This window comes from Lissotriton helveticus, chromosome 5_1 (genome assembly GCF_964261635.1).
Source record: "Lissotriton helveticus chromosome 5_1, aLisHel1.1, whole genome shotgun sequence".
Taxonomy (NCBI): domain Eukaryota; kingdom Metazoa; phylum Chordata; class Amphibia; order Caudata; family Salamandridae; genus Lissotriton; species Lissotriton helveticus.
The window spans coordinates 940,941,662-940,960,488 of NC_136065.1; the positions used below are offsets into that span (position 1 = coordinate 940,941,662).

The 18,827-nt window shown below is 41.0% G+C and overlaps 1 protein-coding gene across 4 annotated transcripts in view; it reads left to right on the forward strand.

The window, feature by feature from the left end:
• Positions 1 to 18,827, forward strand: part of ZNF518A (zinc finger protein 518A) — a 131,802-nt gene that overhangs the window by 63,324 nt on the left and 49,651 nt on the right. For 2 of the 4 annotated variants that reach the window (XM_078643442.1, XM_078643443.1), the window contains exon 1: positions 12,293 to 12,455. The exons of the other annotated variants lie outside the window; for them this stretch is intronic. The gene's annotated coding sequence lies outside the window, so the exon portion shown is untranslated. Of the gene's footprint in view, positions 1 to 12,292; positions 12,456 to 18,827 lie in introns of those variants that run through there. 4 annotated transcript variants of the gene reach the window in all.

Here is an 18,827-nt window from a genome sequence, read left to right on the forward strand (position 1 = left end):
CTTGCATGCTCCTACATTAACTGGTAATTCTGGAGAAATACATGGAAGCGCAATTCACTGTTTTGCATTACTCTGCTCACCACAATCTACATCGCTGCTGAATTTCACATACATCCAGATGCCACTCCACTGTAGCCACTCCACTATATGCTATTCCACTCTACGCCTCTCCACTGTACGAGACTCCACTCTACGCCACCACACTCTACGCTATTACAGTGTACGCAACACCAGTGTACACCACTCAAGTCTACGTCACTCCATTGCATGCCACTCTACTGAATGCTACTCCACTGTACGCTATTCAACTCTACAGGTAAACAACGCTTACCCCAAAACTATTTCCCCGCAGGGAATCACAACGGGGTCGTTGCAACGACCGCGTTGGGATTCCCTGCGGGGAAAAAGGCTGAGGGATTTCGAGATAGATTCAACTCTACACCATTCTACTGTATGCCAATCCATTCTACTCTATTGCACTGTATGCCACTCCGATCTACAACACTCCACTGCTATTCCACTCTTTGCCACTCCACTTTACACTACAACACTCTATACCACTCCAGTGTTTGGCACTCCACTCTTCACCACTTCATTCAACGCTATTTGATTGACCCCACTCCAATGTACGCCACTCTATTGTATGCTATTACACTCTACCCCACGCCACTGTATGCCACTCCATTATATGCCATTCCACTGTACGCTACTCCAGTATACTATTACACTGTATGCTACTCCACTGTACAACACTGCTCTCTGCCACTCCACTCTACGCTATTACACTGTACAGAACTCCAATCAACGCTAGTCCACTCTATGCTGTCACAATGTAAGCAACTCCACTCTATGCCTCTTCTGTCTACGCCACTCCACTGTATGCCACTCTGCTATACGCTACTCCAGTAAATGCTATTCCACTCAATGGCATTTCACTGTATGCCACTCCACTTTAGGCTTTTCCACTTTATGCCACTCCACTCTATGCTAGTCCACTGTTGCCACTCCACTCTATGCTCCCCCTCTCTATGCTACATTAGGGTATGCCATTCCACTCTACCACACTCCATTCTACGCTATTACATTGGTAGCCACTCCACTGTGTTGCCTCTAGTCCACCAACCTATTTCGTGCTGGGTTGGCTTTGAGCGCCAAGATGCTCCTTGGAGTGATAGTAGCGCTACATAAAAGAGATTTTACATTACATTACATTACATTACACTAAAAGCCACACCACTGAAGCATAATACACTCTACCCCATTCTAGTGTATGCCACTCCAGTCTACACCACTTAAGTGTATGTCACTGCAATGTACGCTACTCCAATATACTCTGTTCCAGTGTATGCCACTCTACTACTATTCCACAGTATGCCACTCCACTATACACTACACCACTCTATGCCACTCCAGTGTACACCACTCCACTCTACACCACTCCATTCTACGCCACTCCATTTGACGCTAGTCCATTGGACTGCACTCCACTCTATGCCACCCCACTATGTTTAAGTTTAAGTTTATTTTTTATTTGCATATTTAATTAAAACCATTGCAATACAAAATTCATAAAAACTCTTAAAACGTCTCATAAAAATGTTCATAAAAGGAGAAACTCAGCAATGCAGAATGAGACACATGACTGAGAGTGCCAGTCTCTCTGTAGTAAACTCTCATCCTCTTCAGCCATATGCCGTGTCTACCCTGTATGCTTGACCTTGATCTCTCTCTTACTGAATGATGTCGCACTGGTATAAGGCAGTCATGTTCCATAAGATGCCATTGAATCCTGTTGTCCGTCTGCTTCTCGGCCTGCATCTTTGGTGGTTTCCGACAATTTTGGCATTCTCTGTTCGGCCACTCTCAAGAATTTCACAAGTCTGCAGTTCAGTTGCGTGTTGATCTTTGAGAAGCAATTGGCGTTCCCGTTGCAATTCTTCGCATAGACAAATTACATGGAGGATGTCGCCCTTGGTGGCGTTGCAAAACCTGTAGGTCTCGTTGCCGTCTTTCCTCAGCCATGGTGGCAAATGCCCTGCGCATGGCAAAATCCCTAGTCTGAATTTTTAAAAGTCAATTTTTATGGCTTTGGGGGCTGATTAAAGTATATTTGTGGTGTTAATGTTTTGTAGGAGTTGAGAGTCATCCATGCATGTGATCTTTTTGCGAACGAAGCCTTGTCCTCCAGTAAGGAGAGTAATTTGACGTTTTACCAGACTATTTTTTTGAAGTTGCCATGCCCAAGTTGTTTGTCCCAGAGCTCTGAGAGTTTGGTGACTTCCAAGGCTGACCAGAGGTATTTTCTTGCCTCTGAAGTGTCCCTGCTTTGTATGTCGCTCCATAGCAGAGAATTTATTGTGTTTGTAGTCGCACTTCTTAGTTTGAGGCAACAAATGATGTTCATGGCTAGATATTGTTTTTGGAGGCCAAACTCCAATCTTATTTGTGCTGGAGACGTGTAAGTCGGGAGTGAGAACATTGTTCTATAGGCCTTGACCTGTATGCTGTCCAGGTCCTTGGAGTCCCTTCCCCGCATTGCCTCGCTGCCGTATGTGATCGAGGGAAGCAGTTTTGCCTGGATTACCTTCAGGAACGGGGTTAGTGTCGGACCCATCAGTCGGGTTGCCAGATTTTTCATTGCCAAGGCAATCAGTAGGCCTCTCCTTGTAATTTCCTGCCTCTGATGTAAGAAAGAACCTTCCTTGTCAAATGTGACTCCTAGATATTTGTACTCGCAAGCTAGATCAATTTTTATGCCGCCAAGAAACCAGCTCTTCTGTTGTTTTTTGTTGCTGTATATTGACATTGTGCGTGTCTTGCTGAGGTTTATTATTAGGTGATTATCTTTGGCGTATTTCTGCATGCCATTAAGGAGTCGTTAGAGGCCAATGTAAGTGTGGGTGAGTAACACTACATCATCTGCGTACAGAAGATTGCTCAAGATTTTTCCTCCTATCCTTGGGGAATGAGAATGACAGCCGTCGAGCACTTTCGGAAGGTCTGCCATGTAAAGATTAAACAAGGTTGGCGCAAGCACACACCCTTGTTTCAGGCCTTTGGTGGTAGTTACTTTTGAGGACAAGTGGGTGCCGCTTCCTAATTTTACCTGAACCCAGGTGTCCATATGGAGGAGCATCAGCATATTTAGGAACGGCCACCCCACTATGTGCTATTTCACTCTATCCCACTCCACTCTACACTAATCCAATCTACACTACTCCACTCTACGCCCCTCCACTCTACGCCATTCTACTCTATGCTATTCCACTCTACGCTGTCTACTCTACGTCACTCCACAGTCCTCCATTCTACGCTAGTCCACTGTACGCCACTCCAATCTATGCCATTACACTGTACGCAACTTAAATATTTGCCTCTCTACTGTATGGTATTCCACTCTACCCAACTCCACTGTATGCTATTACACTCTACCCCGCCCCACAATACCCCACTCCAGTCTAAACCACTTCACTGTAGGCTACTACAGTATATGCTATTATACTTTATGCCACTCCACTGTACGCTACTATGTTATATGCTATGACACTCTATGCCACTCCACAGTACACCACTCCAGTCTATACTACTCCACTCTATACTATTCCGCTTTATGCCACTCCACAGTACGCTACTTCACTCTACGCAATTCCAATGTACTCTGCTCCGCTCTATATATCTTCACTATACAAAACTCTACTACACTCTATGCCACTCTACTACACTCTACTCCGCCCCCCTACGCTCCACTGTTCGAATTTGCACTAGACTCTAAGCCCGCACACTCTATTGTACAACACTCTACTCTACTCTATGACAGATTCCAACACTATACGACTCAGCACTCCACTCTACTGTATGCGATGCCACTCTAATATATAACAGTTTCCTCGACTTTACACTACTCCACTTCAATGCATGCCACCCCACTCTAAGCTAATCCACTGTACCCTTCTCCATTCTATGCCACTCCACTGTACACCACTCCACTGTGCTCTATTCAGCTCTATGCCACTCCACTCTTCTACACTCCACTGTACAGTATTCTACTGTACACTATTCCACTGTATGCTATTTCCACTCTATGCCACTATAGTGTACGTCACTCCACTCTACGCCGCTTCCTTATATGACACTCTCCTCCGCTCTATAAAATTCTATCACACTTTACTGTACTCTCCGCCATTCTAATCCACTCTGTCCCCATACACTCCACAGTCCAACTCTATACTCCACTCTATTCCTTTACACTCCAAAGTACAACACTTTATTCCACTGTACAACACTTTTCTACAACACTCTACTGTACGAGACCCAACTCAAAATTATAACACTTTACTACCTATGCTACGCCAGTACACTTGTACCCCATGGCACTCTTCTACTCTACAACACACTCTACTGTATGCGATGCCACTCTAATATATAACAGTTTTCTCGACTTTACACTACTCAACTTCAATGCATGCCACTCCACTCTAAGCTAATCCACTGTACCCTTCTCCACTCTATGCCACTCTACTGTACACCACTCCACTCTGCTCTATTCGGCTCTATGCCACTCCACTCTTCTACACTCCACTGTACAGTATTCTACTGTACACTATTCAACTGTATGTTATTTCCACTCTACGCCACTATAGTGTACGTCACTCCACTCTATGCCGCTTCCTTATATGACACTCTCCTCCGCTCTATAAAATTCTATCACACTTCATTGTACTCTCCGCCATTCTAATCCACTCTGTCCCCATACACTCCACAGTCCAACTCTATACTCCACTCTATTCCTGTACACTCCAAAGTACAACACTTTATTCCACTGTACAACACTTTTCTATACGACACAGCACTCCACTCTACTGTACGAGACCCAACTCCAAATTATAAGTTTACTACCAATGCACGCCAGTACACTTGTACCCCATGGCACTCTTCTACTCTACAACACACCTATACACTCTATTGTACTTTGTTCCAAATTACATTACACCACTCAACTCTATTCCACTGTACCAAACTTTACCTCACTCTAAGCTACTATACAACAATCCACTCTACACAGCTCCACCGTTTCACACAATAATGTACTCTATGCAACCCCTCTCTACAACACTGAATACCACTCTCCAACACTTTACTCCTGTCTATCCTCCTCCACTCCACTGTGCTATACTGTATGCCACTGTAGAACTGTAGAACACTCTACTCCTTTCTACTCTACATTACTCTAGTCCACTATATGACACTGTTCCCAACTCTTTGTATGCTACAACACCCCATTTTACTCCACTCTACTCTGACACAGTACTACACTCTACTCCACTACTCCACTGTATGCCACTCCACTTTGCAACACAATACCATTGTTCTCTATAACACGGTATGCCAATCCACTGTACCACACTCTACAACACTGTACTGTACTGTACATCACTCCACTCTACAAAAATCTAGTTGACTGTATGCTACTCTTCTCTACTGTAGTCCACATCACTTTCCAATACTGTACAACGTCCCACTACACTCTACTATACAGTACAGTACTCAAATTTATGACACTTTACTCGACTGTATGCTCCGCCACCTCACTCGCCTGCACTCCACGCCACCATAATCTATGACATGCTGCTCTACTCTACTCAACTCTACACTACCCCACTCCAGTGTACTTCACTCCACTATACTCCACACTACTCCACTTCATCCCACTCAATGCCTATGAACTATACTCCGCTCTACGTGGCTCCACTGTCCGACACTCTACTCCACTGTTCGCAACTCGGATTTACAACACTGTACTACACTCTATGCCACTCGATGTACTCCACTCTATACCTATCCACTCTATGCCACTGTACTACACTGTATGGTACTCAACGACTCGCCACTAAACTTCTCTTTACGATGCACCACTCCACAGCACTCCACTGTACGAGACGGTCCTCCACTATACTCTATGACACTCTACTGGACAATACTCCACTCTAAAACACTCTACTCCACTTTAGGACAGTCTACGACAAGCTACTCTACTGTTCGACAAGCCATTCCACTGTATAACTAGTCACTCCAGTCCACGATACACCATGCCACTACACTATATTGTATTATATTGTAATTGCATTTATATAGCACTTACTACCCCTGACGAGGCATCGAAGCACTTATTCAGCGAGTAGCACGCTACTCCAAGACCCATAAAGGATTAGTGTTGAATTAGTATAGTGAAATATGAAAGTAATTAAAGTGGTGGATAGGTTAGTCAGTTATTTGGATTCGGAAGGATAGCAGAGGAAAAAGGGTTTGTATTTATAAAGCGCCTGTTACACCTGATGGGGTGTTGAAACGCCTTCTTTTGGGGGGGCAGTAGCACGCTACTCCGGAAACCCATAAAGGATTAGTGGTGAATTAGTATGGTGAAATATGAAAGTAATTTAAGTGGTGGATGTTAGTCAGTTATTTGGAGTGAGAAGTATAGCAGAGGGATAGAAGGGGGAGAAAAGTTTACATTTTCTGGCGAGTAGCACGCTACTCCGGAACCCGGATTAGTGTTGAAAATTTGTATAGTGACACTATAAAATCACACTACATTAACTATAACTCTTACCTTTTTCATGCACTGTTTATACCCTGGCTTACTACATCAACTATAGCATGTGAAATCAAAGCATTCATAACAACACTTATAACTTCTCAAATTACATTATTTGTCACAACACTGTGCATGGTAGCGTGGCGAGTTATAGGTAGTGTTGTCTAGTTAGCGATTTTAAAAAGTGTGTAACGAGGTCCGCTACTTGTAATAATTTGTAGGTGGTGGATAAATTGTAAATAAAAGTTATAACTATAACGTTAGGATTTTTAAAGTTTGTGTCGTTTAAACTTGGTTTATATAGGGAAAATTTTGCTTTGACATCTTTAGGACATCAAAGCACCAATGAAATAAAAGTATTTCCATATTCATCCTTAAATAATGTCAAGAAATAAAAAAATATTGCATTTCTATCGGCCTGTTGGGAGTGGATTTGGAATGTCGCACAGTCTTAGTCATGAGTTGTTATAATGCCACAGCATGCAACTCTGTTGGTTTAAGCATTTTCTTAGCAGCAATTTTAATAAAGATAAACTTATATATTGATGGTACAGTTTCGTCTTGAATCTTTTGAATGTGCATACTTACTTTTCTTTAAAAAACTTAAAATTTTCTGTTACTTTGAGATTCATTTTTATCAGTGGGTCGCAATATGCCACAATAGCCTGTTTATAATGCCACAGATAGTTTTGCGTAATTTGTCTTTATTTGTTTATGACTTTTAATTCGACTTTGCTTGTAATTTGACTTTGCTTTTCACATTACTAGCTTTTTCTTTAACAGATGAAGTTGTTTTTGCCATATAATTTGATATTTCATTGCTACAAGATTCCACTGATCCTAATCAATTTCCAAAGCCAATTCTTCTTCTTTGTCTCAAAATATATATCTATGATGTTCTCACATGTTAACATGCATGAGCATGTCATTTTGTAGGGTATCAATACGTATATTCAGTCCCGTTCTATGTAATCCTACTTTTGGCAGATAATGGAACAAATTACAGGATATCAAGTAATTTGTCCAGGAGTACACCATATGATCATGATGAAGTACATGTAGTAGTATCCAGACGTCCATTTTAATACACAACTTATTGTACTATACTGCAACTGTATTGTATTACAGCATTTGTAATACATTTTTGTACCACTAACAAGGCCCCAAAGTCCTTTCTGGGAAGTTGACAAGTAGTTATTAAGTGTGATGCGCATGGTTAGTAGAGTGAGTGCTTTGCAGAGTGATCTGTAAGGGTAGTACTTTGGTGTTGTGCTTGAGGATTAAAGGTGTGCTCAAAGATATCATGGCAAATTTGTGGCTGAATTTAAGGAGCCAAAGAAGAGAAATGAGAGAATGATAGAGTTGCATTTGAATTTACTTGCAATACTTACCTTACCATACTTATCATTTTCTATCTTATGTGAACTGTGTAACAACTACCACAAAGATTGTGCATGAATGATGAAGATGGGTTTGAAGCCTGGTCTGATGGGACGGTTGGTTCTATAATATCGACAAGCTGCAGGCTTCTAAGAGTAAAACCTTGCAGTGGTGGTAAGCAACCCAGTGAAAGTGCCAAATTCCACTCAAGGGTAAAGTAGTATAGGGGGCCACTCAAATAATATATAGCCATTGAAACCACACAGCTCCACACCTATAAGTATTTTGATGCATCTAGTAGAGGTTGAGGTACAACTTATGTGGAGTAAACCACACTCACACCACTGGAGAGTAATGTTTCTGTTAAAAACATACTGCTATCCGGACAACCCAAGAAATATTATTCTATGGAGTTATCTAGGATCAGCTGGTACCCAAGAGTATTGTTTGTACGGAGCTATCCAGGACTTGTTGCTATGCAACCAACTGTAGGCTGCAACTTTACCCACAAACACTTCTGAGTCTACAGACACACCACAATAAGTAGACTCCATTTCAGGTTATTAATTCACCAGTGTAACTGCTGACCCCCTTGACCCCAAGATCGAGCTGCTTTGGGACACATTTTAAACCAACACTAGGGCCTCTGATTTCTTCGTGAGTGCTTTCCAACCAGAAAGAGAATTTGCTGGTTTGTTCTATTGCAGAGAATGGTATCACTTTGGAGGATTGTGGCAGGCATAGACTCATAGGCTTTTGCGAACAACCAACTGAAAAGTCAGCCTGTTATCCAATAGCCTGCCTTACACCACCACCACCATCACACTTCCATATTCTACAGTTCATTATCTAAAAGCACTCCATCGCCATACCAACGTTCTAGGCCAGTGGTTCTTAACCTTTTTACTTCTGTGGACCCCGCTTAATCATTACTGGAGTCCAGGGACCCCCATGAATCATTATTAGAATACCCCCCCCCCCCCGAGTCATTATTGGAATCCAGGGACTGTGTTATGAGCCATTTTGATGATTTGAACAGCAAAACGATGCACTAAAAGCATCCATCATTCATACTATATTCTCTTTAAAACACTTGCATTGCTCCTACGAATCACCTGAGAATATCAACTTTATTTTTAACCTCCAATTTCAAATTCCTTCATATTTAAAGAATGCTTTAACATTTTTAATTTTACATTTTTCTTCTTCATTTATGTACAGTTTAGAAATCTGTTAATATTATTTCATTTTCTAAGCAGCCGCTAATCTCTTGAGAAGATGTTGAGGACACCCAGGGGTCCCGGACCACAGGTTAAGAACCAATGATCTAGGTAATAACAAAAGCACTAAACTAAAGTAGCCTCCTTCAGAGATGGACTGGCACATGATGAAATAAGATGTTTGACAAGAGTCAGCAGCATTTAAGTAGAACCAGCCATATGCCAGTCAAAATCTAAACATGGGAAAGTGAGATTCCCCAGCCCCAAAGGGCTTTATCAGGGAGTCTGACAGGCAACTGATTGTGACCCAAATTCAACAGTCTTTCTGAGACACTGACCTGAAGAGGCTTACTGCATTCAAACACAAATAGACGTTCAATTGAAGTGTGACATGGGAAGTTCTGTCCTAGCCTGTATTACAGTACAGATAAAGTCACCTAACATTAGATTTGGTGAATTCCAGCTCTACTAACCTTTCAGATATTAGTGTGTCATGTGCCTTACATTACACCTGGAACAGATATATTTCATAAGCTTGACGGCTTTGAGTATTGAGAATTAGGAGTGTTCTTCAAAATCCAGTATCAGCTGCCGCCTTTATATATTATGATTTTATATTAACTACTATTTTTTTGTTATTCTCTTTTGTGTTTTAATTTTTTCATTTCAATTTTTAATAGTTAGAAGGTCAACCCTTTCTTCTTTGGGCCGAGATTTTAAGATATTATAAAGGTTATGAATAATAATGACACACTTTCAAAAAGCAACAATGGGAAACACACTAGTTCTTTTATTTGTGCAACACAAACTTCCAGCTCTTGATTACCATTCCTGCCCTGTAATCCTCACACATAACCTGGGTAATATTCCCAAAATGTGGGTTGAGATCCATCAGTGGGTCGATAGCTGATTTTGTGGTGAGTCAGGAAAGTCGAAACAATAAATAAAGATGCCTTTAAATTCTGGGTTTTTGTTGTCTCATTTACTGCGCTTCGAAGACAGAGGTCAAATGTCAAGTTAGGAGTTGCGACAAATTGCTGCTCATCTTTTATAACATGAAGACTGGTGTTTTCAGACTCCTCTCACTTTTCAGTCAAAGAAAGAAAAGTAAAGTGATTTGTGTGACAATTTTGCTGGGGTACACAAAGTGTGAAAGGAAAGGATGTGGTATATAGTTTTTTCATAACACAACAAATTGTAAATACCGGTAAATGAACTGTAAATATTCAGTAGTTAGGTAAGCAAAAATTAAGCACATTTTTTGTAATTCTGAAGTATGTTGAAAACAAAGATTTTATTAGGATCAGAACAAATCAGGACACTTTACTTGTTGATGCACAAATAATAAATATTCACTGAAAACCCAATGTCAACATATTATAATGTGTGTGTGATATAGTCGTATTAGTAGAGTAGAACTGTATGATAGTTCAAAGTTAGTGGCCATTTCAAAAGAAATGGTGCTACCTGTAAACGACAATCCAATACCACATGGTACTTTAGTTACATTAAAAAAATCACCTGCCTCATGTCCATTACAGCTAGGTGGGTTGCAAGCATTAGTTGACCTAAAAAGCGAGTCTCGGTTCTAAAACATTTGGGAATCACTGTTCCAGAGTCTTGCACTTGGCAGAAAGAATTATGATTTTTTGCTAAAATGGGGTATTATGTGGCACATGTCAGTAACAATTGGATGTAATACTTTCTTGATCACAGAAGAGCATACTCAAAGAGAAAAGGCAAACATGTCTTCAAGTAAATAATGGAATGTGTATGTTCAGCATCAATGCAAGTTAAATACAATAGTATTAGTAAGAATTTAGACTTCTGCATCCAATAAAAGGTCTCACGCCAAGACAAGTTGCATTTTCTTTTAGAACAATTATTTTTATGTAATAGAGTGTTAAACTGTAGTTTTGATGCATTAATAAGTGTACAAACGTGTGTAGTGGAAACACGATCTAAAACATTTTTCGGAGTTGACATGGGGAGGAATTGGAGACACAGAATAGAAGAGGTGTCTTTGCAGATTTTTTCAGATGGGTGATAGTTGGTCTTAAATTGCATATCAAATTATCTCAATATATGTAGCAGCAATTGTAGGGTAAATGGAACATATGCGTGCCTCAAATAAAACGATTTGTGAATGATCAGTTTTCTCTTCTTTAATGCATAGCAATATCAGCAGGTAAAATGTCTGACCTTTCTTAAAACTTGAGCAAACCAACCAGGGTTCTTCAAAGGAAACTGAAGGGAGATTCATTAGTTTCCTTCGAAACCACTCAAGCAATCTTTTTTGAGGGAGATAAAGGAAAAGTGTCATACACTTGTGTACAAAAACAAGAAGACACACTACATCAAGACACACCAATAAAGACGAGTATATGTGATGTATTTAGTTTACATTTTTATGGTACGTCCAATTAAATTAAAGTTGTTTTCCATTTACATCTAGCAGTCTTTTCTTTTTTTTCAGCTCAGCACCTGATGCTCATTTGTACACAAACACACTCCTATCGTTGTAGTACACCAAGGGTTATGTTTTTAAACTGTTTCCGATGGCAGTCTTAACATGATTATCTCACAGCACACGCACTTTCATTTCTCGATTTAAATGTAAATATAACAAGAGAAGTGGCGTTCAGAATTCAAACTGCCCGGTGTCACGTGATGCAACAAGCTGCCATTGAGCTCCACACCCTTGCAGATTTTAAGGCTTTCTTCAAGTGCCACTAGCAGTGAGTGACTCAATTAGGTGCAACAAGTGAACTACACAAACATTTTAGAAACGACTTGGTTGTGATGTACCACTATTAGCCGCATGATGTTTGATTACTCTGTATCCAAGCCTCATGCTCAACAAACATGGATGCATGCCTGTTGCTAACAGATTGAACACCACAAAGTAAGACAAATTCAAAAACACGACCCCGCTCGACGGCAGAAAGGGGCGACTATTGCTTCATGCCATACACTGATACTTTAGTTGCATATTTACTTAGATGCTCATGGATGTTCATAGTGTGCAATTCTAACGATTTCCGGCCCTTCCTTCCTGCCCCCACCCCTCCTCCTACATGGGCTCCAGACCAGTACAAGCAAGCAAGCAGGCATAGAAGAACAGCGGGTCCAGGTAGAGCGCGTATCCCTCCGCCGGGTGGCTGTTCGCAACCCTGCTGCCTATTCGCTGAAGGCAGCACAATTCCCGGATGTAACTGTCATGGCCGCCAACGGGGACTCGAGGAGCTATTGACGAAAACAAGGTAATTCTCGAGAAACTGCTCAATGTCGATGCGTGTAGCCATCCTTCCCTTGCGCGGAGTCATCCCTGCTTCCCCCGGGTCGGCTCGGGTCGCGTGATTTCTTCCCCGTTTCCGAGCAGGCAAACGGGAAACTTTGGTTGACTTTCAATCCTTCCAGGGGGGCGGCGGTCCGGGTGATGGTTAAATAGTGCCGGTTTTTTAAAAACTGTCCGCAAGTTCGGGAAGAGCTAGACTGATGGGGATTTACTAAATTTTGTGACTTCGGTTTGTATTTTAAATAAGTATGTTGGCTTTTTTTCATCATTTATTTGCCAACTCTTCTTATACTTGAGCTATAAATGTGTCCCTCCGCAGGTGTTTAAAGTAACAGCCAGACTGCCCCACTCTTAACAGTTTCAACTTTAAAAAAACATGCTTAATGTATCTGCAGCTGAGAGTGGGCGTGTGAGTGGGTGCAGCCTCTTGTTTTACATTCTTTGCCAGTTCGCTCTGATGCTTTACCATGTGCTACTGATACTCGCTGTCAGTTTGACATTGGCCGAGTTCAGGCCTGTTCAGCTCCTAAAACAGTTTTTGACTAGCAAGGTAGACTATTTTTTAATTTCTAGAGTTTACTTGTTTTTATAAAGGTATTTTCTGAAAATGCACCTTATAATATGTTGGCATATCATGCCACATGAGGGAAGGGCTTGAGTTCGAAGTGGAAGGGGGGGGTACCCTTCAATTTACATCACTATTACTCTCAAAGTAATGCACTTTGTATGAAGTGTGTAACAATGGTTAGTTTATCTATCCACCTAAAAAGTTATTTCCACACAACCGATTTACACCACTTTAATTTGAACTGCTTTTAGCCTTGGATTTTTTCTAGGTGGGCATAGAAACAGCTAGGGAATTCTAAGTGGAACGGAGACAAATACATTTGGACTGTTGTGTATTATTAACTTGCATTGGACTGGGACAATTTCTAATAGTCAGAAAGCTAAAATCTAGTTTTTGTTTCAATATAAAAAACGCAAGTCTCTAGCTAAGTAAGGAGTGCTAATAAACAAGAGGCTGTTCTGTCGGGTAGAAGATCGGTTACTTAGTGGTGCACTGAATGCCCCAATTCGAATCGGATAGCAACCTCATCTCAAACGCCTGGAAAGCAGAACACTTATTCAATAACGGATTTGAAACAAAAATCTGGATGCTTTGTTCTGTTTTTGTTTATCAGAATTAATTCATTCATAGATAATCACAGTAGTCAGAGGCTGTCAACATGGAGTAAATATTTACATAAACAAGTGATCATGTGACACAGGTGCTCAGAAGGTGTACAATATATAGAAGGTGGTTAAGGTTAATATGTACATGTGGGGTATATAGGCCAGATAATGCTTTAACATCAATGACTCTTTTTCACTGATAACATCCTTTTGTTATGTTGTAGAGTCTTGGTCAGTCTGAGCCTGGAGTAATCGTCGACGTTTCAATCTGTTGTATGCCCCATTTGGAAGTCACGCAGGGTCTTCATCAGGACAGAGCGGCGGAGTGGGGGGGGGTGTTGGCAACAGCCTAAAAATGTATAAAACAGGAGCGATTAAATTAATGAGGTTGCTAGCATGCTTGAGTAATGCAAAGTGAACTGCAGGGTGGTCTTAATCACCCCTGGAGTGCTGGCACAGTTTCTCAGTAAAGATTAGAAGATTAGAGTGATGCAGTGTTTTTTTTATAAGTACCTTTTATATCTCTTGAACATTAAGATTTAGGAGAGAATACCCGCAACCTGTGCTTGAGCAATGTCCAGTATTATAACCAGATCCTTTCATTACGCCACCACAAGTATGACTTACCAGTAAACTGTTTTGTTGTGCTATGGTAGCCCTCTTTATATATTGTACATTCTGCCATGAGTATGGATAAACAATGCTTACAGAGTCTAGTACATTTCAGTTATGGTCTTGAGGGTTTCATCATAGACTGGAATGATTTATGATCTGCAATGTCAGTGGTGTACTTTTTGGTTCTGTTATTGTTTAAAGTAAGTGCATTTACTTTTTTGCAACTGAATCACCTTCTGGACTTTTTCAAGTGGGCCAGTATATATAAAAGCCGACCAACTTGTTAATCTTATTATAACAAATATAATACCAACAGAAAAAGGTGGCTAACCTATTTCATACATACCCTTCCTTTGCAAACACGTTTTTCTATGATCCTTGCGCATAAAGTACTCTGGCCACCCACATTTTTCAAATTCTACTATTTCTCAGGCAGTGTATGCATTTTGTTTTTAGCAGTAGGATATTTGTGATTGTAAAATATTATATGGAGAACTTATGGTAAAATAATCTATGGAACATTAATATTGAAAACCATAGTTTTTAATCAAAGCTGACATACTGTGGAAATACCTGATTTACCAAAGAAGCAGTTTAGCTTTCCTTGGCCATTGTATATTTTTGTTTTGTATTGGGTATAGCTACATGCACTGTAATTCTGTAATTCTTTCTCCGTGGCATTTTCTGCAAAATAATCGATTTGTAACAATGAACACATAGTCCAACATCTGCTGTATAATTTGAAGATTTTCGCAAAAACATGTTTCTAGCTCAATTGGATAAAAACTAAAAAATCACCTACTGCATAACATAGTGCAAAAGCCTTTGTAAAAGTTAACTGGTCACTTAATCTACTAATAGCTATACTCTCTCAGTATAGTGGGTCTGATGAGGATATCCATTTACCCCACATAGTCTTAATGCACCCAGTTAATGAACAGGGAAAATGATTTTTTTGTGTACATCTTTCTTTCTTTTTTCCACTTTATTCGATTATTAAAAATCATAAAAGTATACTATACAGGCTATCATTTCTTTTAAAATAGTATCAAAACATGCAATTCCATTAAAAACAGTTAAAAAGAATAATTTCATGTTAAAATTCAGTTAATCACTACCGATAGACTTATAATGACTGGTTTATCATATCCTGTTGGGCTGCCTGTCTGATCCTCCTACTCCTGATAGACGCGACAAGAAAGTTTGCAACACCAAACATGGTTACAGGGAATTCCATTAATTGTAAAAACAGTAATGCAGGTTTAGCTTGCAAAAAGGCCTTCCCTTTCAGTACTGGAAAAATAAACCTTTTTCTAGCTTCATAGTACAGAGGACAAAAAAACATAAGGTGCATGGTATCTTGGGGAGAAAAATCATCACATTTACAAGGAACCGCATCCTCAGGCCTACACCATCCCTGTAAGTCACCTAATACCAAATGGATCTGGTTGAAACGAAATTTGGTCAATGGCATCTGTGAAAAGGAATCGTAACAATGGAAAGGTACGACTGCCTGGCTAGAGACGACATGAGCAAGAAATGAGCCCTGACTGTAGATTTACTTAGCTCTTCAGATTCCCGCTGTAGCTCGCTGAGCTTAATGTAGTTTATTTTAACCCATTTAAGATCAGCTTTACATAGACCTTCAGGATTGGAGAAAATCTCTGGGCGCCCCAATTTCTTTGTTGACATTTTAATATAGGACAACCACTGGATTTCCTTCATTTTATCTAATTTCATGCAATCCTTCAGAATCTTGTAGTTCAGAGTAAGATTCAAATTCAACCAGGTTCTGATCCATAGCAGGATTGGGGCAAATTTTATTGTATCTGAAATATACCCTATCCCCAACTCGAGGTGGACCGAATGGGTCGCTGTCGATTGTGGGAGGCCGAGGAGGGCACATAGAAATTTATTTTCTTCTCTTGATATAGTTTTTGCTTTATATATAGCTAGGATGGCCTTGCATGGCTTTCCCCCCAGCCTTTTAGCAAAACCTAATGTTGCAGCTGAGGAGCTTCTCACAGCATTTACCTTAGTTGAGAGTTGCGGTGCCCAAAGTCCTTTGTCATCAAAAACGACTCCCAGGTAGGTAAACACTTTCACTCTAGTGATAGCTTCCCCGTTGCAATAAAAGGATTTAATGTTGTTTTTCCCCTTTCCTAATGACATAATGTGCGATTTACCATTATTAACCACAAGGTCCAGTGACTTCATAAAAACCCCGAATCCGTCCGCGTATAGGAGTACAGGGATAGAAGTTCCTCCCATACGCGGAATGTCTGGTGTTGCCGTTACCAAGTTATCTTCCAGGGAGTTTATGTATAAAGTGAATAACATAGCTGCCAAGATGCAACCTTGGCGCACCCCTCTACCTGATTTAAAACTTGTAGTACATTTCCCCTCCTGCGTCAACCTTATTGACGCTCTCAGGTCTCTGTGTAACTCGGCCAGAAAATACACAAGGGCCCGGTCGAGTCCTAGGTCCAACAGCATGGTCCACAGCCTTGATCTATTGACTAGATCAAAGGCCGTGGACAGGTCCATGAAACCCCAAAAAATCGAACCCTTGGCAGCCTTCGTGTATTTAGATACAATTAGGTGTAAGTTAAGACATTGGTCTTCCGTCCCCCTCCCAGATCTAAATCCATACTGGGCATTGGTTAGAATATCATTCTCCGTAGCCCAGTCTGTTATGTTAGCTAGAATGACCTTCCCTAAGATTTTAATAGAGGAATCTAGCAAAGATATTGGTCTATAACATCTAGGGTCTCCCCTTTGGCCCTTCTTAAACACGGGGATTATGATTGAACGGGACCATGATTTCGGGAACCCTCTAGCGGCCGATGTATTAAAAACATTCATCAACATTTTTGCCCAATATTTGGGATTAGCCTTATACATGTCAGAGGGCACACCATCAGGGCCTGGCGCCTTACGCCCTGCCGTTCCCTCTATTGCTTTCTCAACCTCCGCTGTATTAAAACTAATAGATGTCAATGGGGGATCAGAAATCGGTATCTCAAAGGTTTCCAGCTCGATATTACTCCCATAAATTTTTTCAAAATGGCTTAGCCAGACCTCCTCTGAGATTTTAACTTCTAGTGCAGAGTTCTGGGTACCGGCAAACAACGGATTATTAACAATTGCCCAGAACTTGGAACTATCTTTCCTAGTTGCCTTTTCCATTAGTGCTGCCCATGCCTCTTGTTTAATTTCATTTTTCCGAGCCTGAACTGTTAAGGAATACTCTTTCCTGAGCTGAGCTACCAGCCTTTTGTCCCTTGGTGTCTTGTTAACAGCCTTTTTGAGTAGGTTGTGAGCTTTGGTGCATTCATGATTGAACCAGCCTAAGGCAGGATTAGTTTTAACTCTGGTGTTAATTGTGAGTTCTTTAGCTACTTGCTGGCAGATGGCTTCGTATGAGGCTATTACATCTCCCCCGTAGTTGAGGGGGTCTGCACATATATTTAGTTCCGGGCCAACCTTTGATGTAATAGTGTGAAAAAAGTCTTCGGGAGTGACCTTACTCCATTTTAATCTCCTCCCTTGATCTTTAGCTTTTACATCAGCTACAAATTGTAACGAAGCTGTTTTGTTCAGGAGAGAAAAAGTCATTATCCAGTTCAATTACTACCGGGTTGTGATCACTAAAGGAAGAGGGTATAGCATTATAACAAATTACATGACTTAAAAGTCCTGGGGATAAGAATATGTAGTCTATTATAGATTCACAGTTCCTAGCTCTATACGTAGGGACACGGTTACTTTTATCTAGGAACCCCACCTCAAACAGGTCATTATTGGCCAAAAGTACCTCCAATGCTTCCCCCTTGGGGCTGTGTTCAAAGTGTTGAGGGGTTGTGAAATCAGGACCATCACTATCTCTATACTGACAGTTTAGACTACATAAATGTACGTTAAAGTCACCCATCAGGATATAGTGAACAAAAGTGGTTTGATTTTCCTTATAAGTTGTTATAAAATTTGACAGTGAATGGAGATGCTCGTTTGGGGACTCCCCTTGCAATGAATTATAACAATTAATAAGAGTTAGTTTAATATTGTTTGCCAGACTTACTTCTAGTATTAAATAATTAGAGGAAGTACATTCGACCTTTTTAGGTCTCGCCTGTCGATGCGCATGCGCATCGAGCAAGCGAGACTATAGGGGCTCATCGACTCTTTATCTAACTTGCAAGGAATCGTGGCGATTCCTTGCAGTGCCCGTGACTTTTAAGCTCAATGCGCATGTGCATTGAGCTTAAAAGCGCGTGCACAGCCGCCCGCATTCCTCCGACACCTTTGAAGTGAAGCTTAGCTTCACTTCAAAGGCCCGGCTTCTTCACACCCACATGCCGCTCTGCCCCGCTCCGCCCCCTCCCCTGAGTCATCCTGCCTGCCCCTTCCCGCCGTGTCGCATTTCTCCTCCCCCCTCCCCTCTCTTCCCTCCGTCTTGTCTTTTAGGCCGGCTCGCACAACTTAATTTGCTCTTCCCCTGTGCTTCTCTTCATATGGGAATGAAGCCAGGGAGGGAGATGGCTCTCAC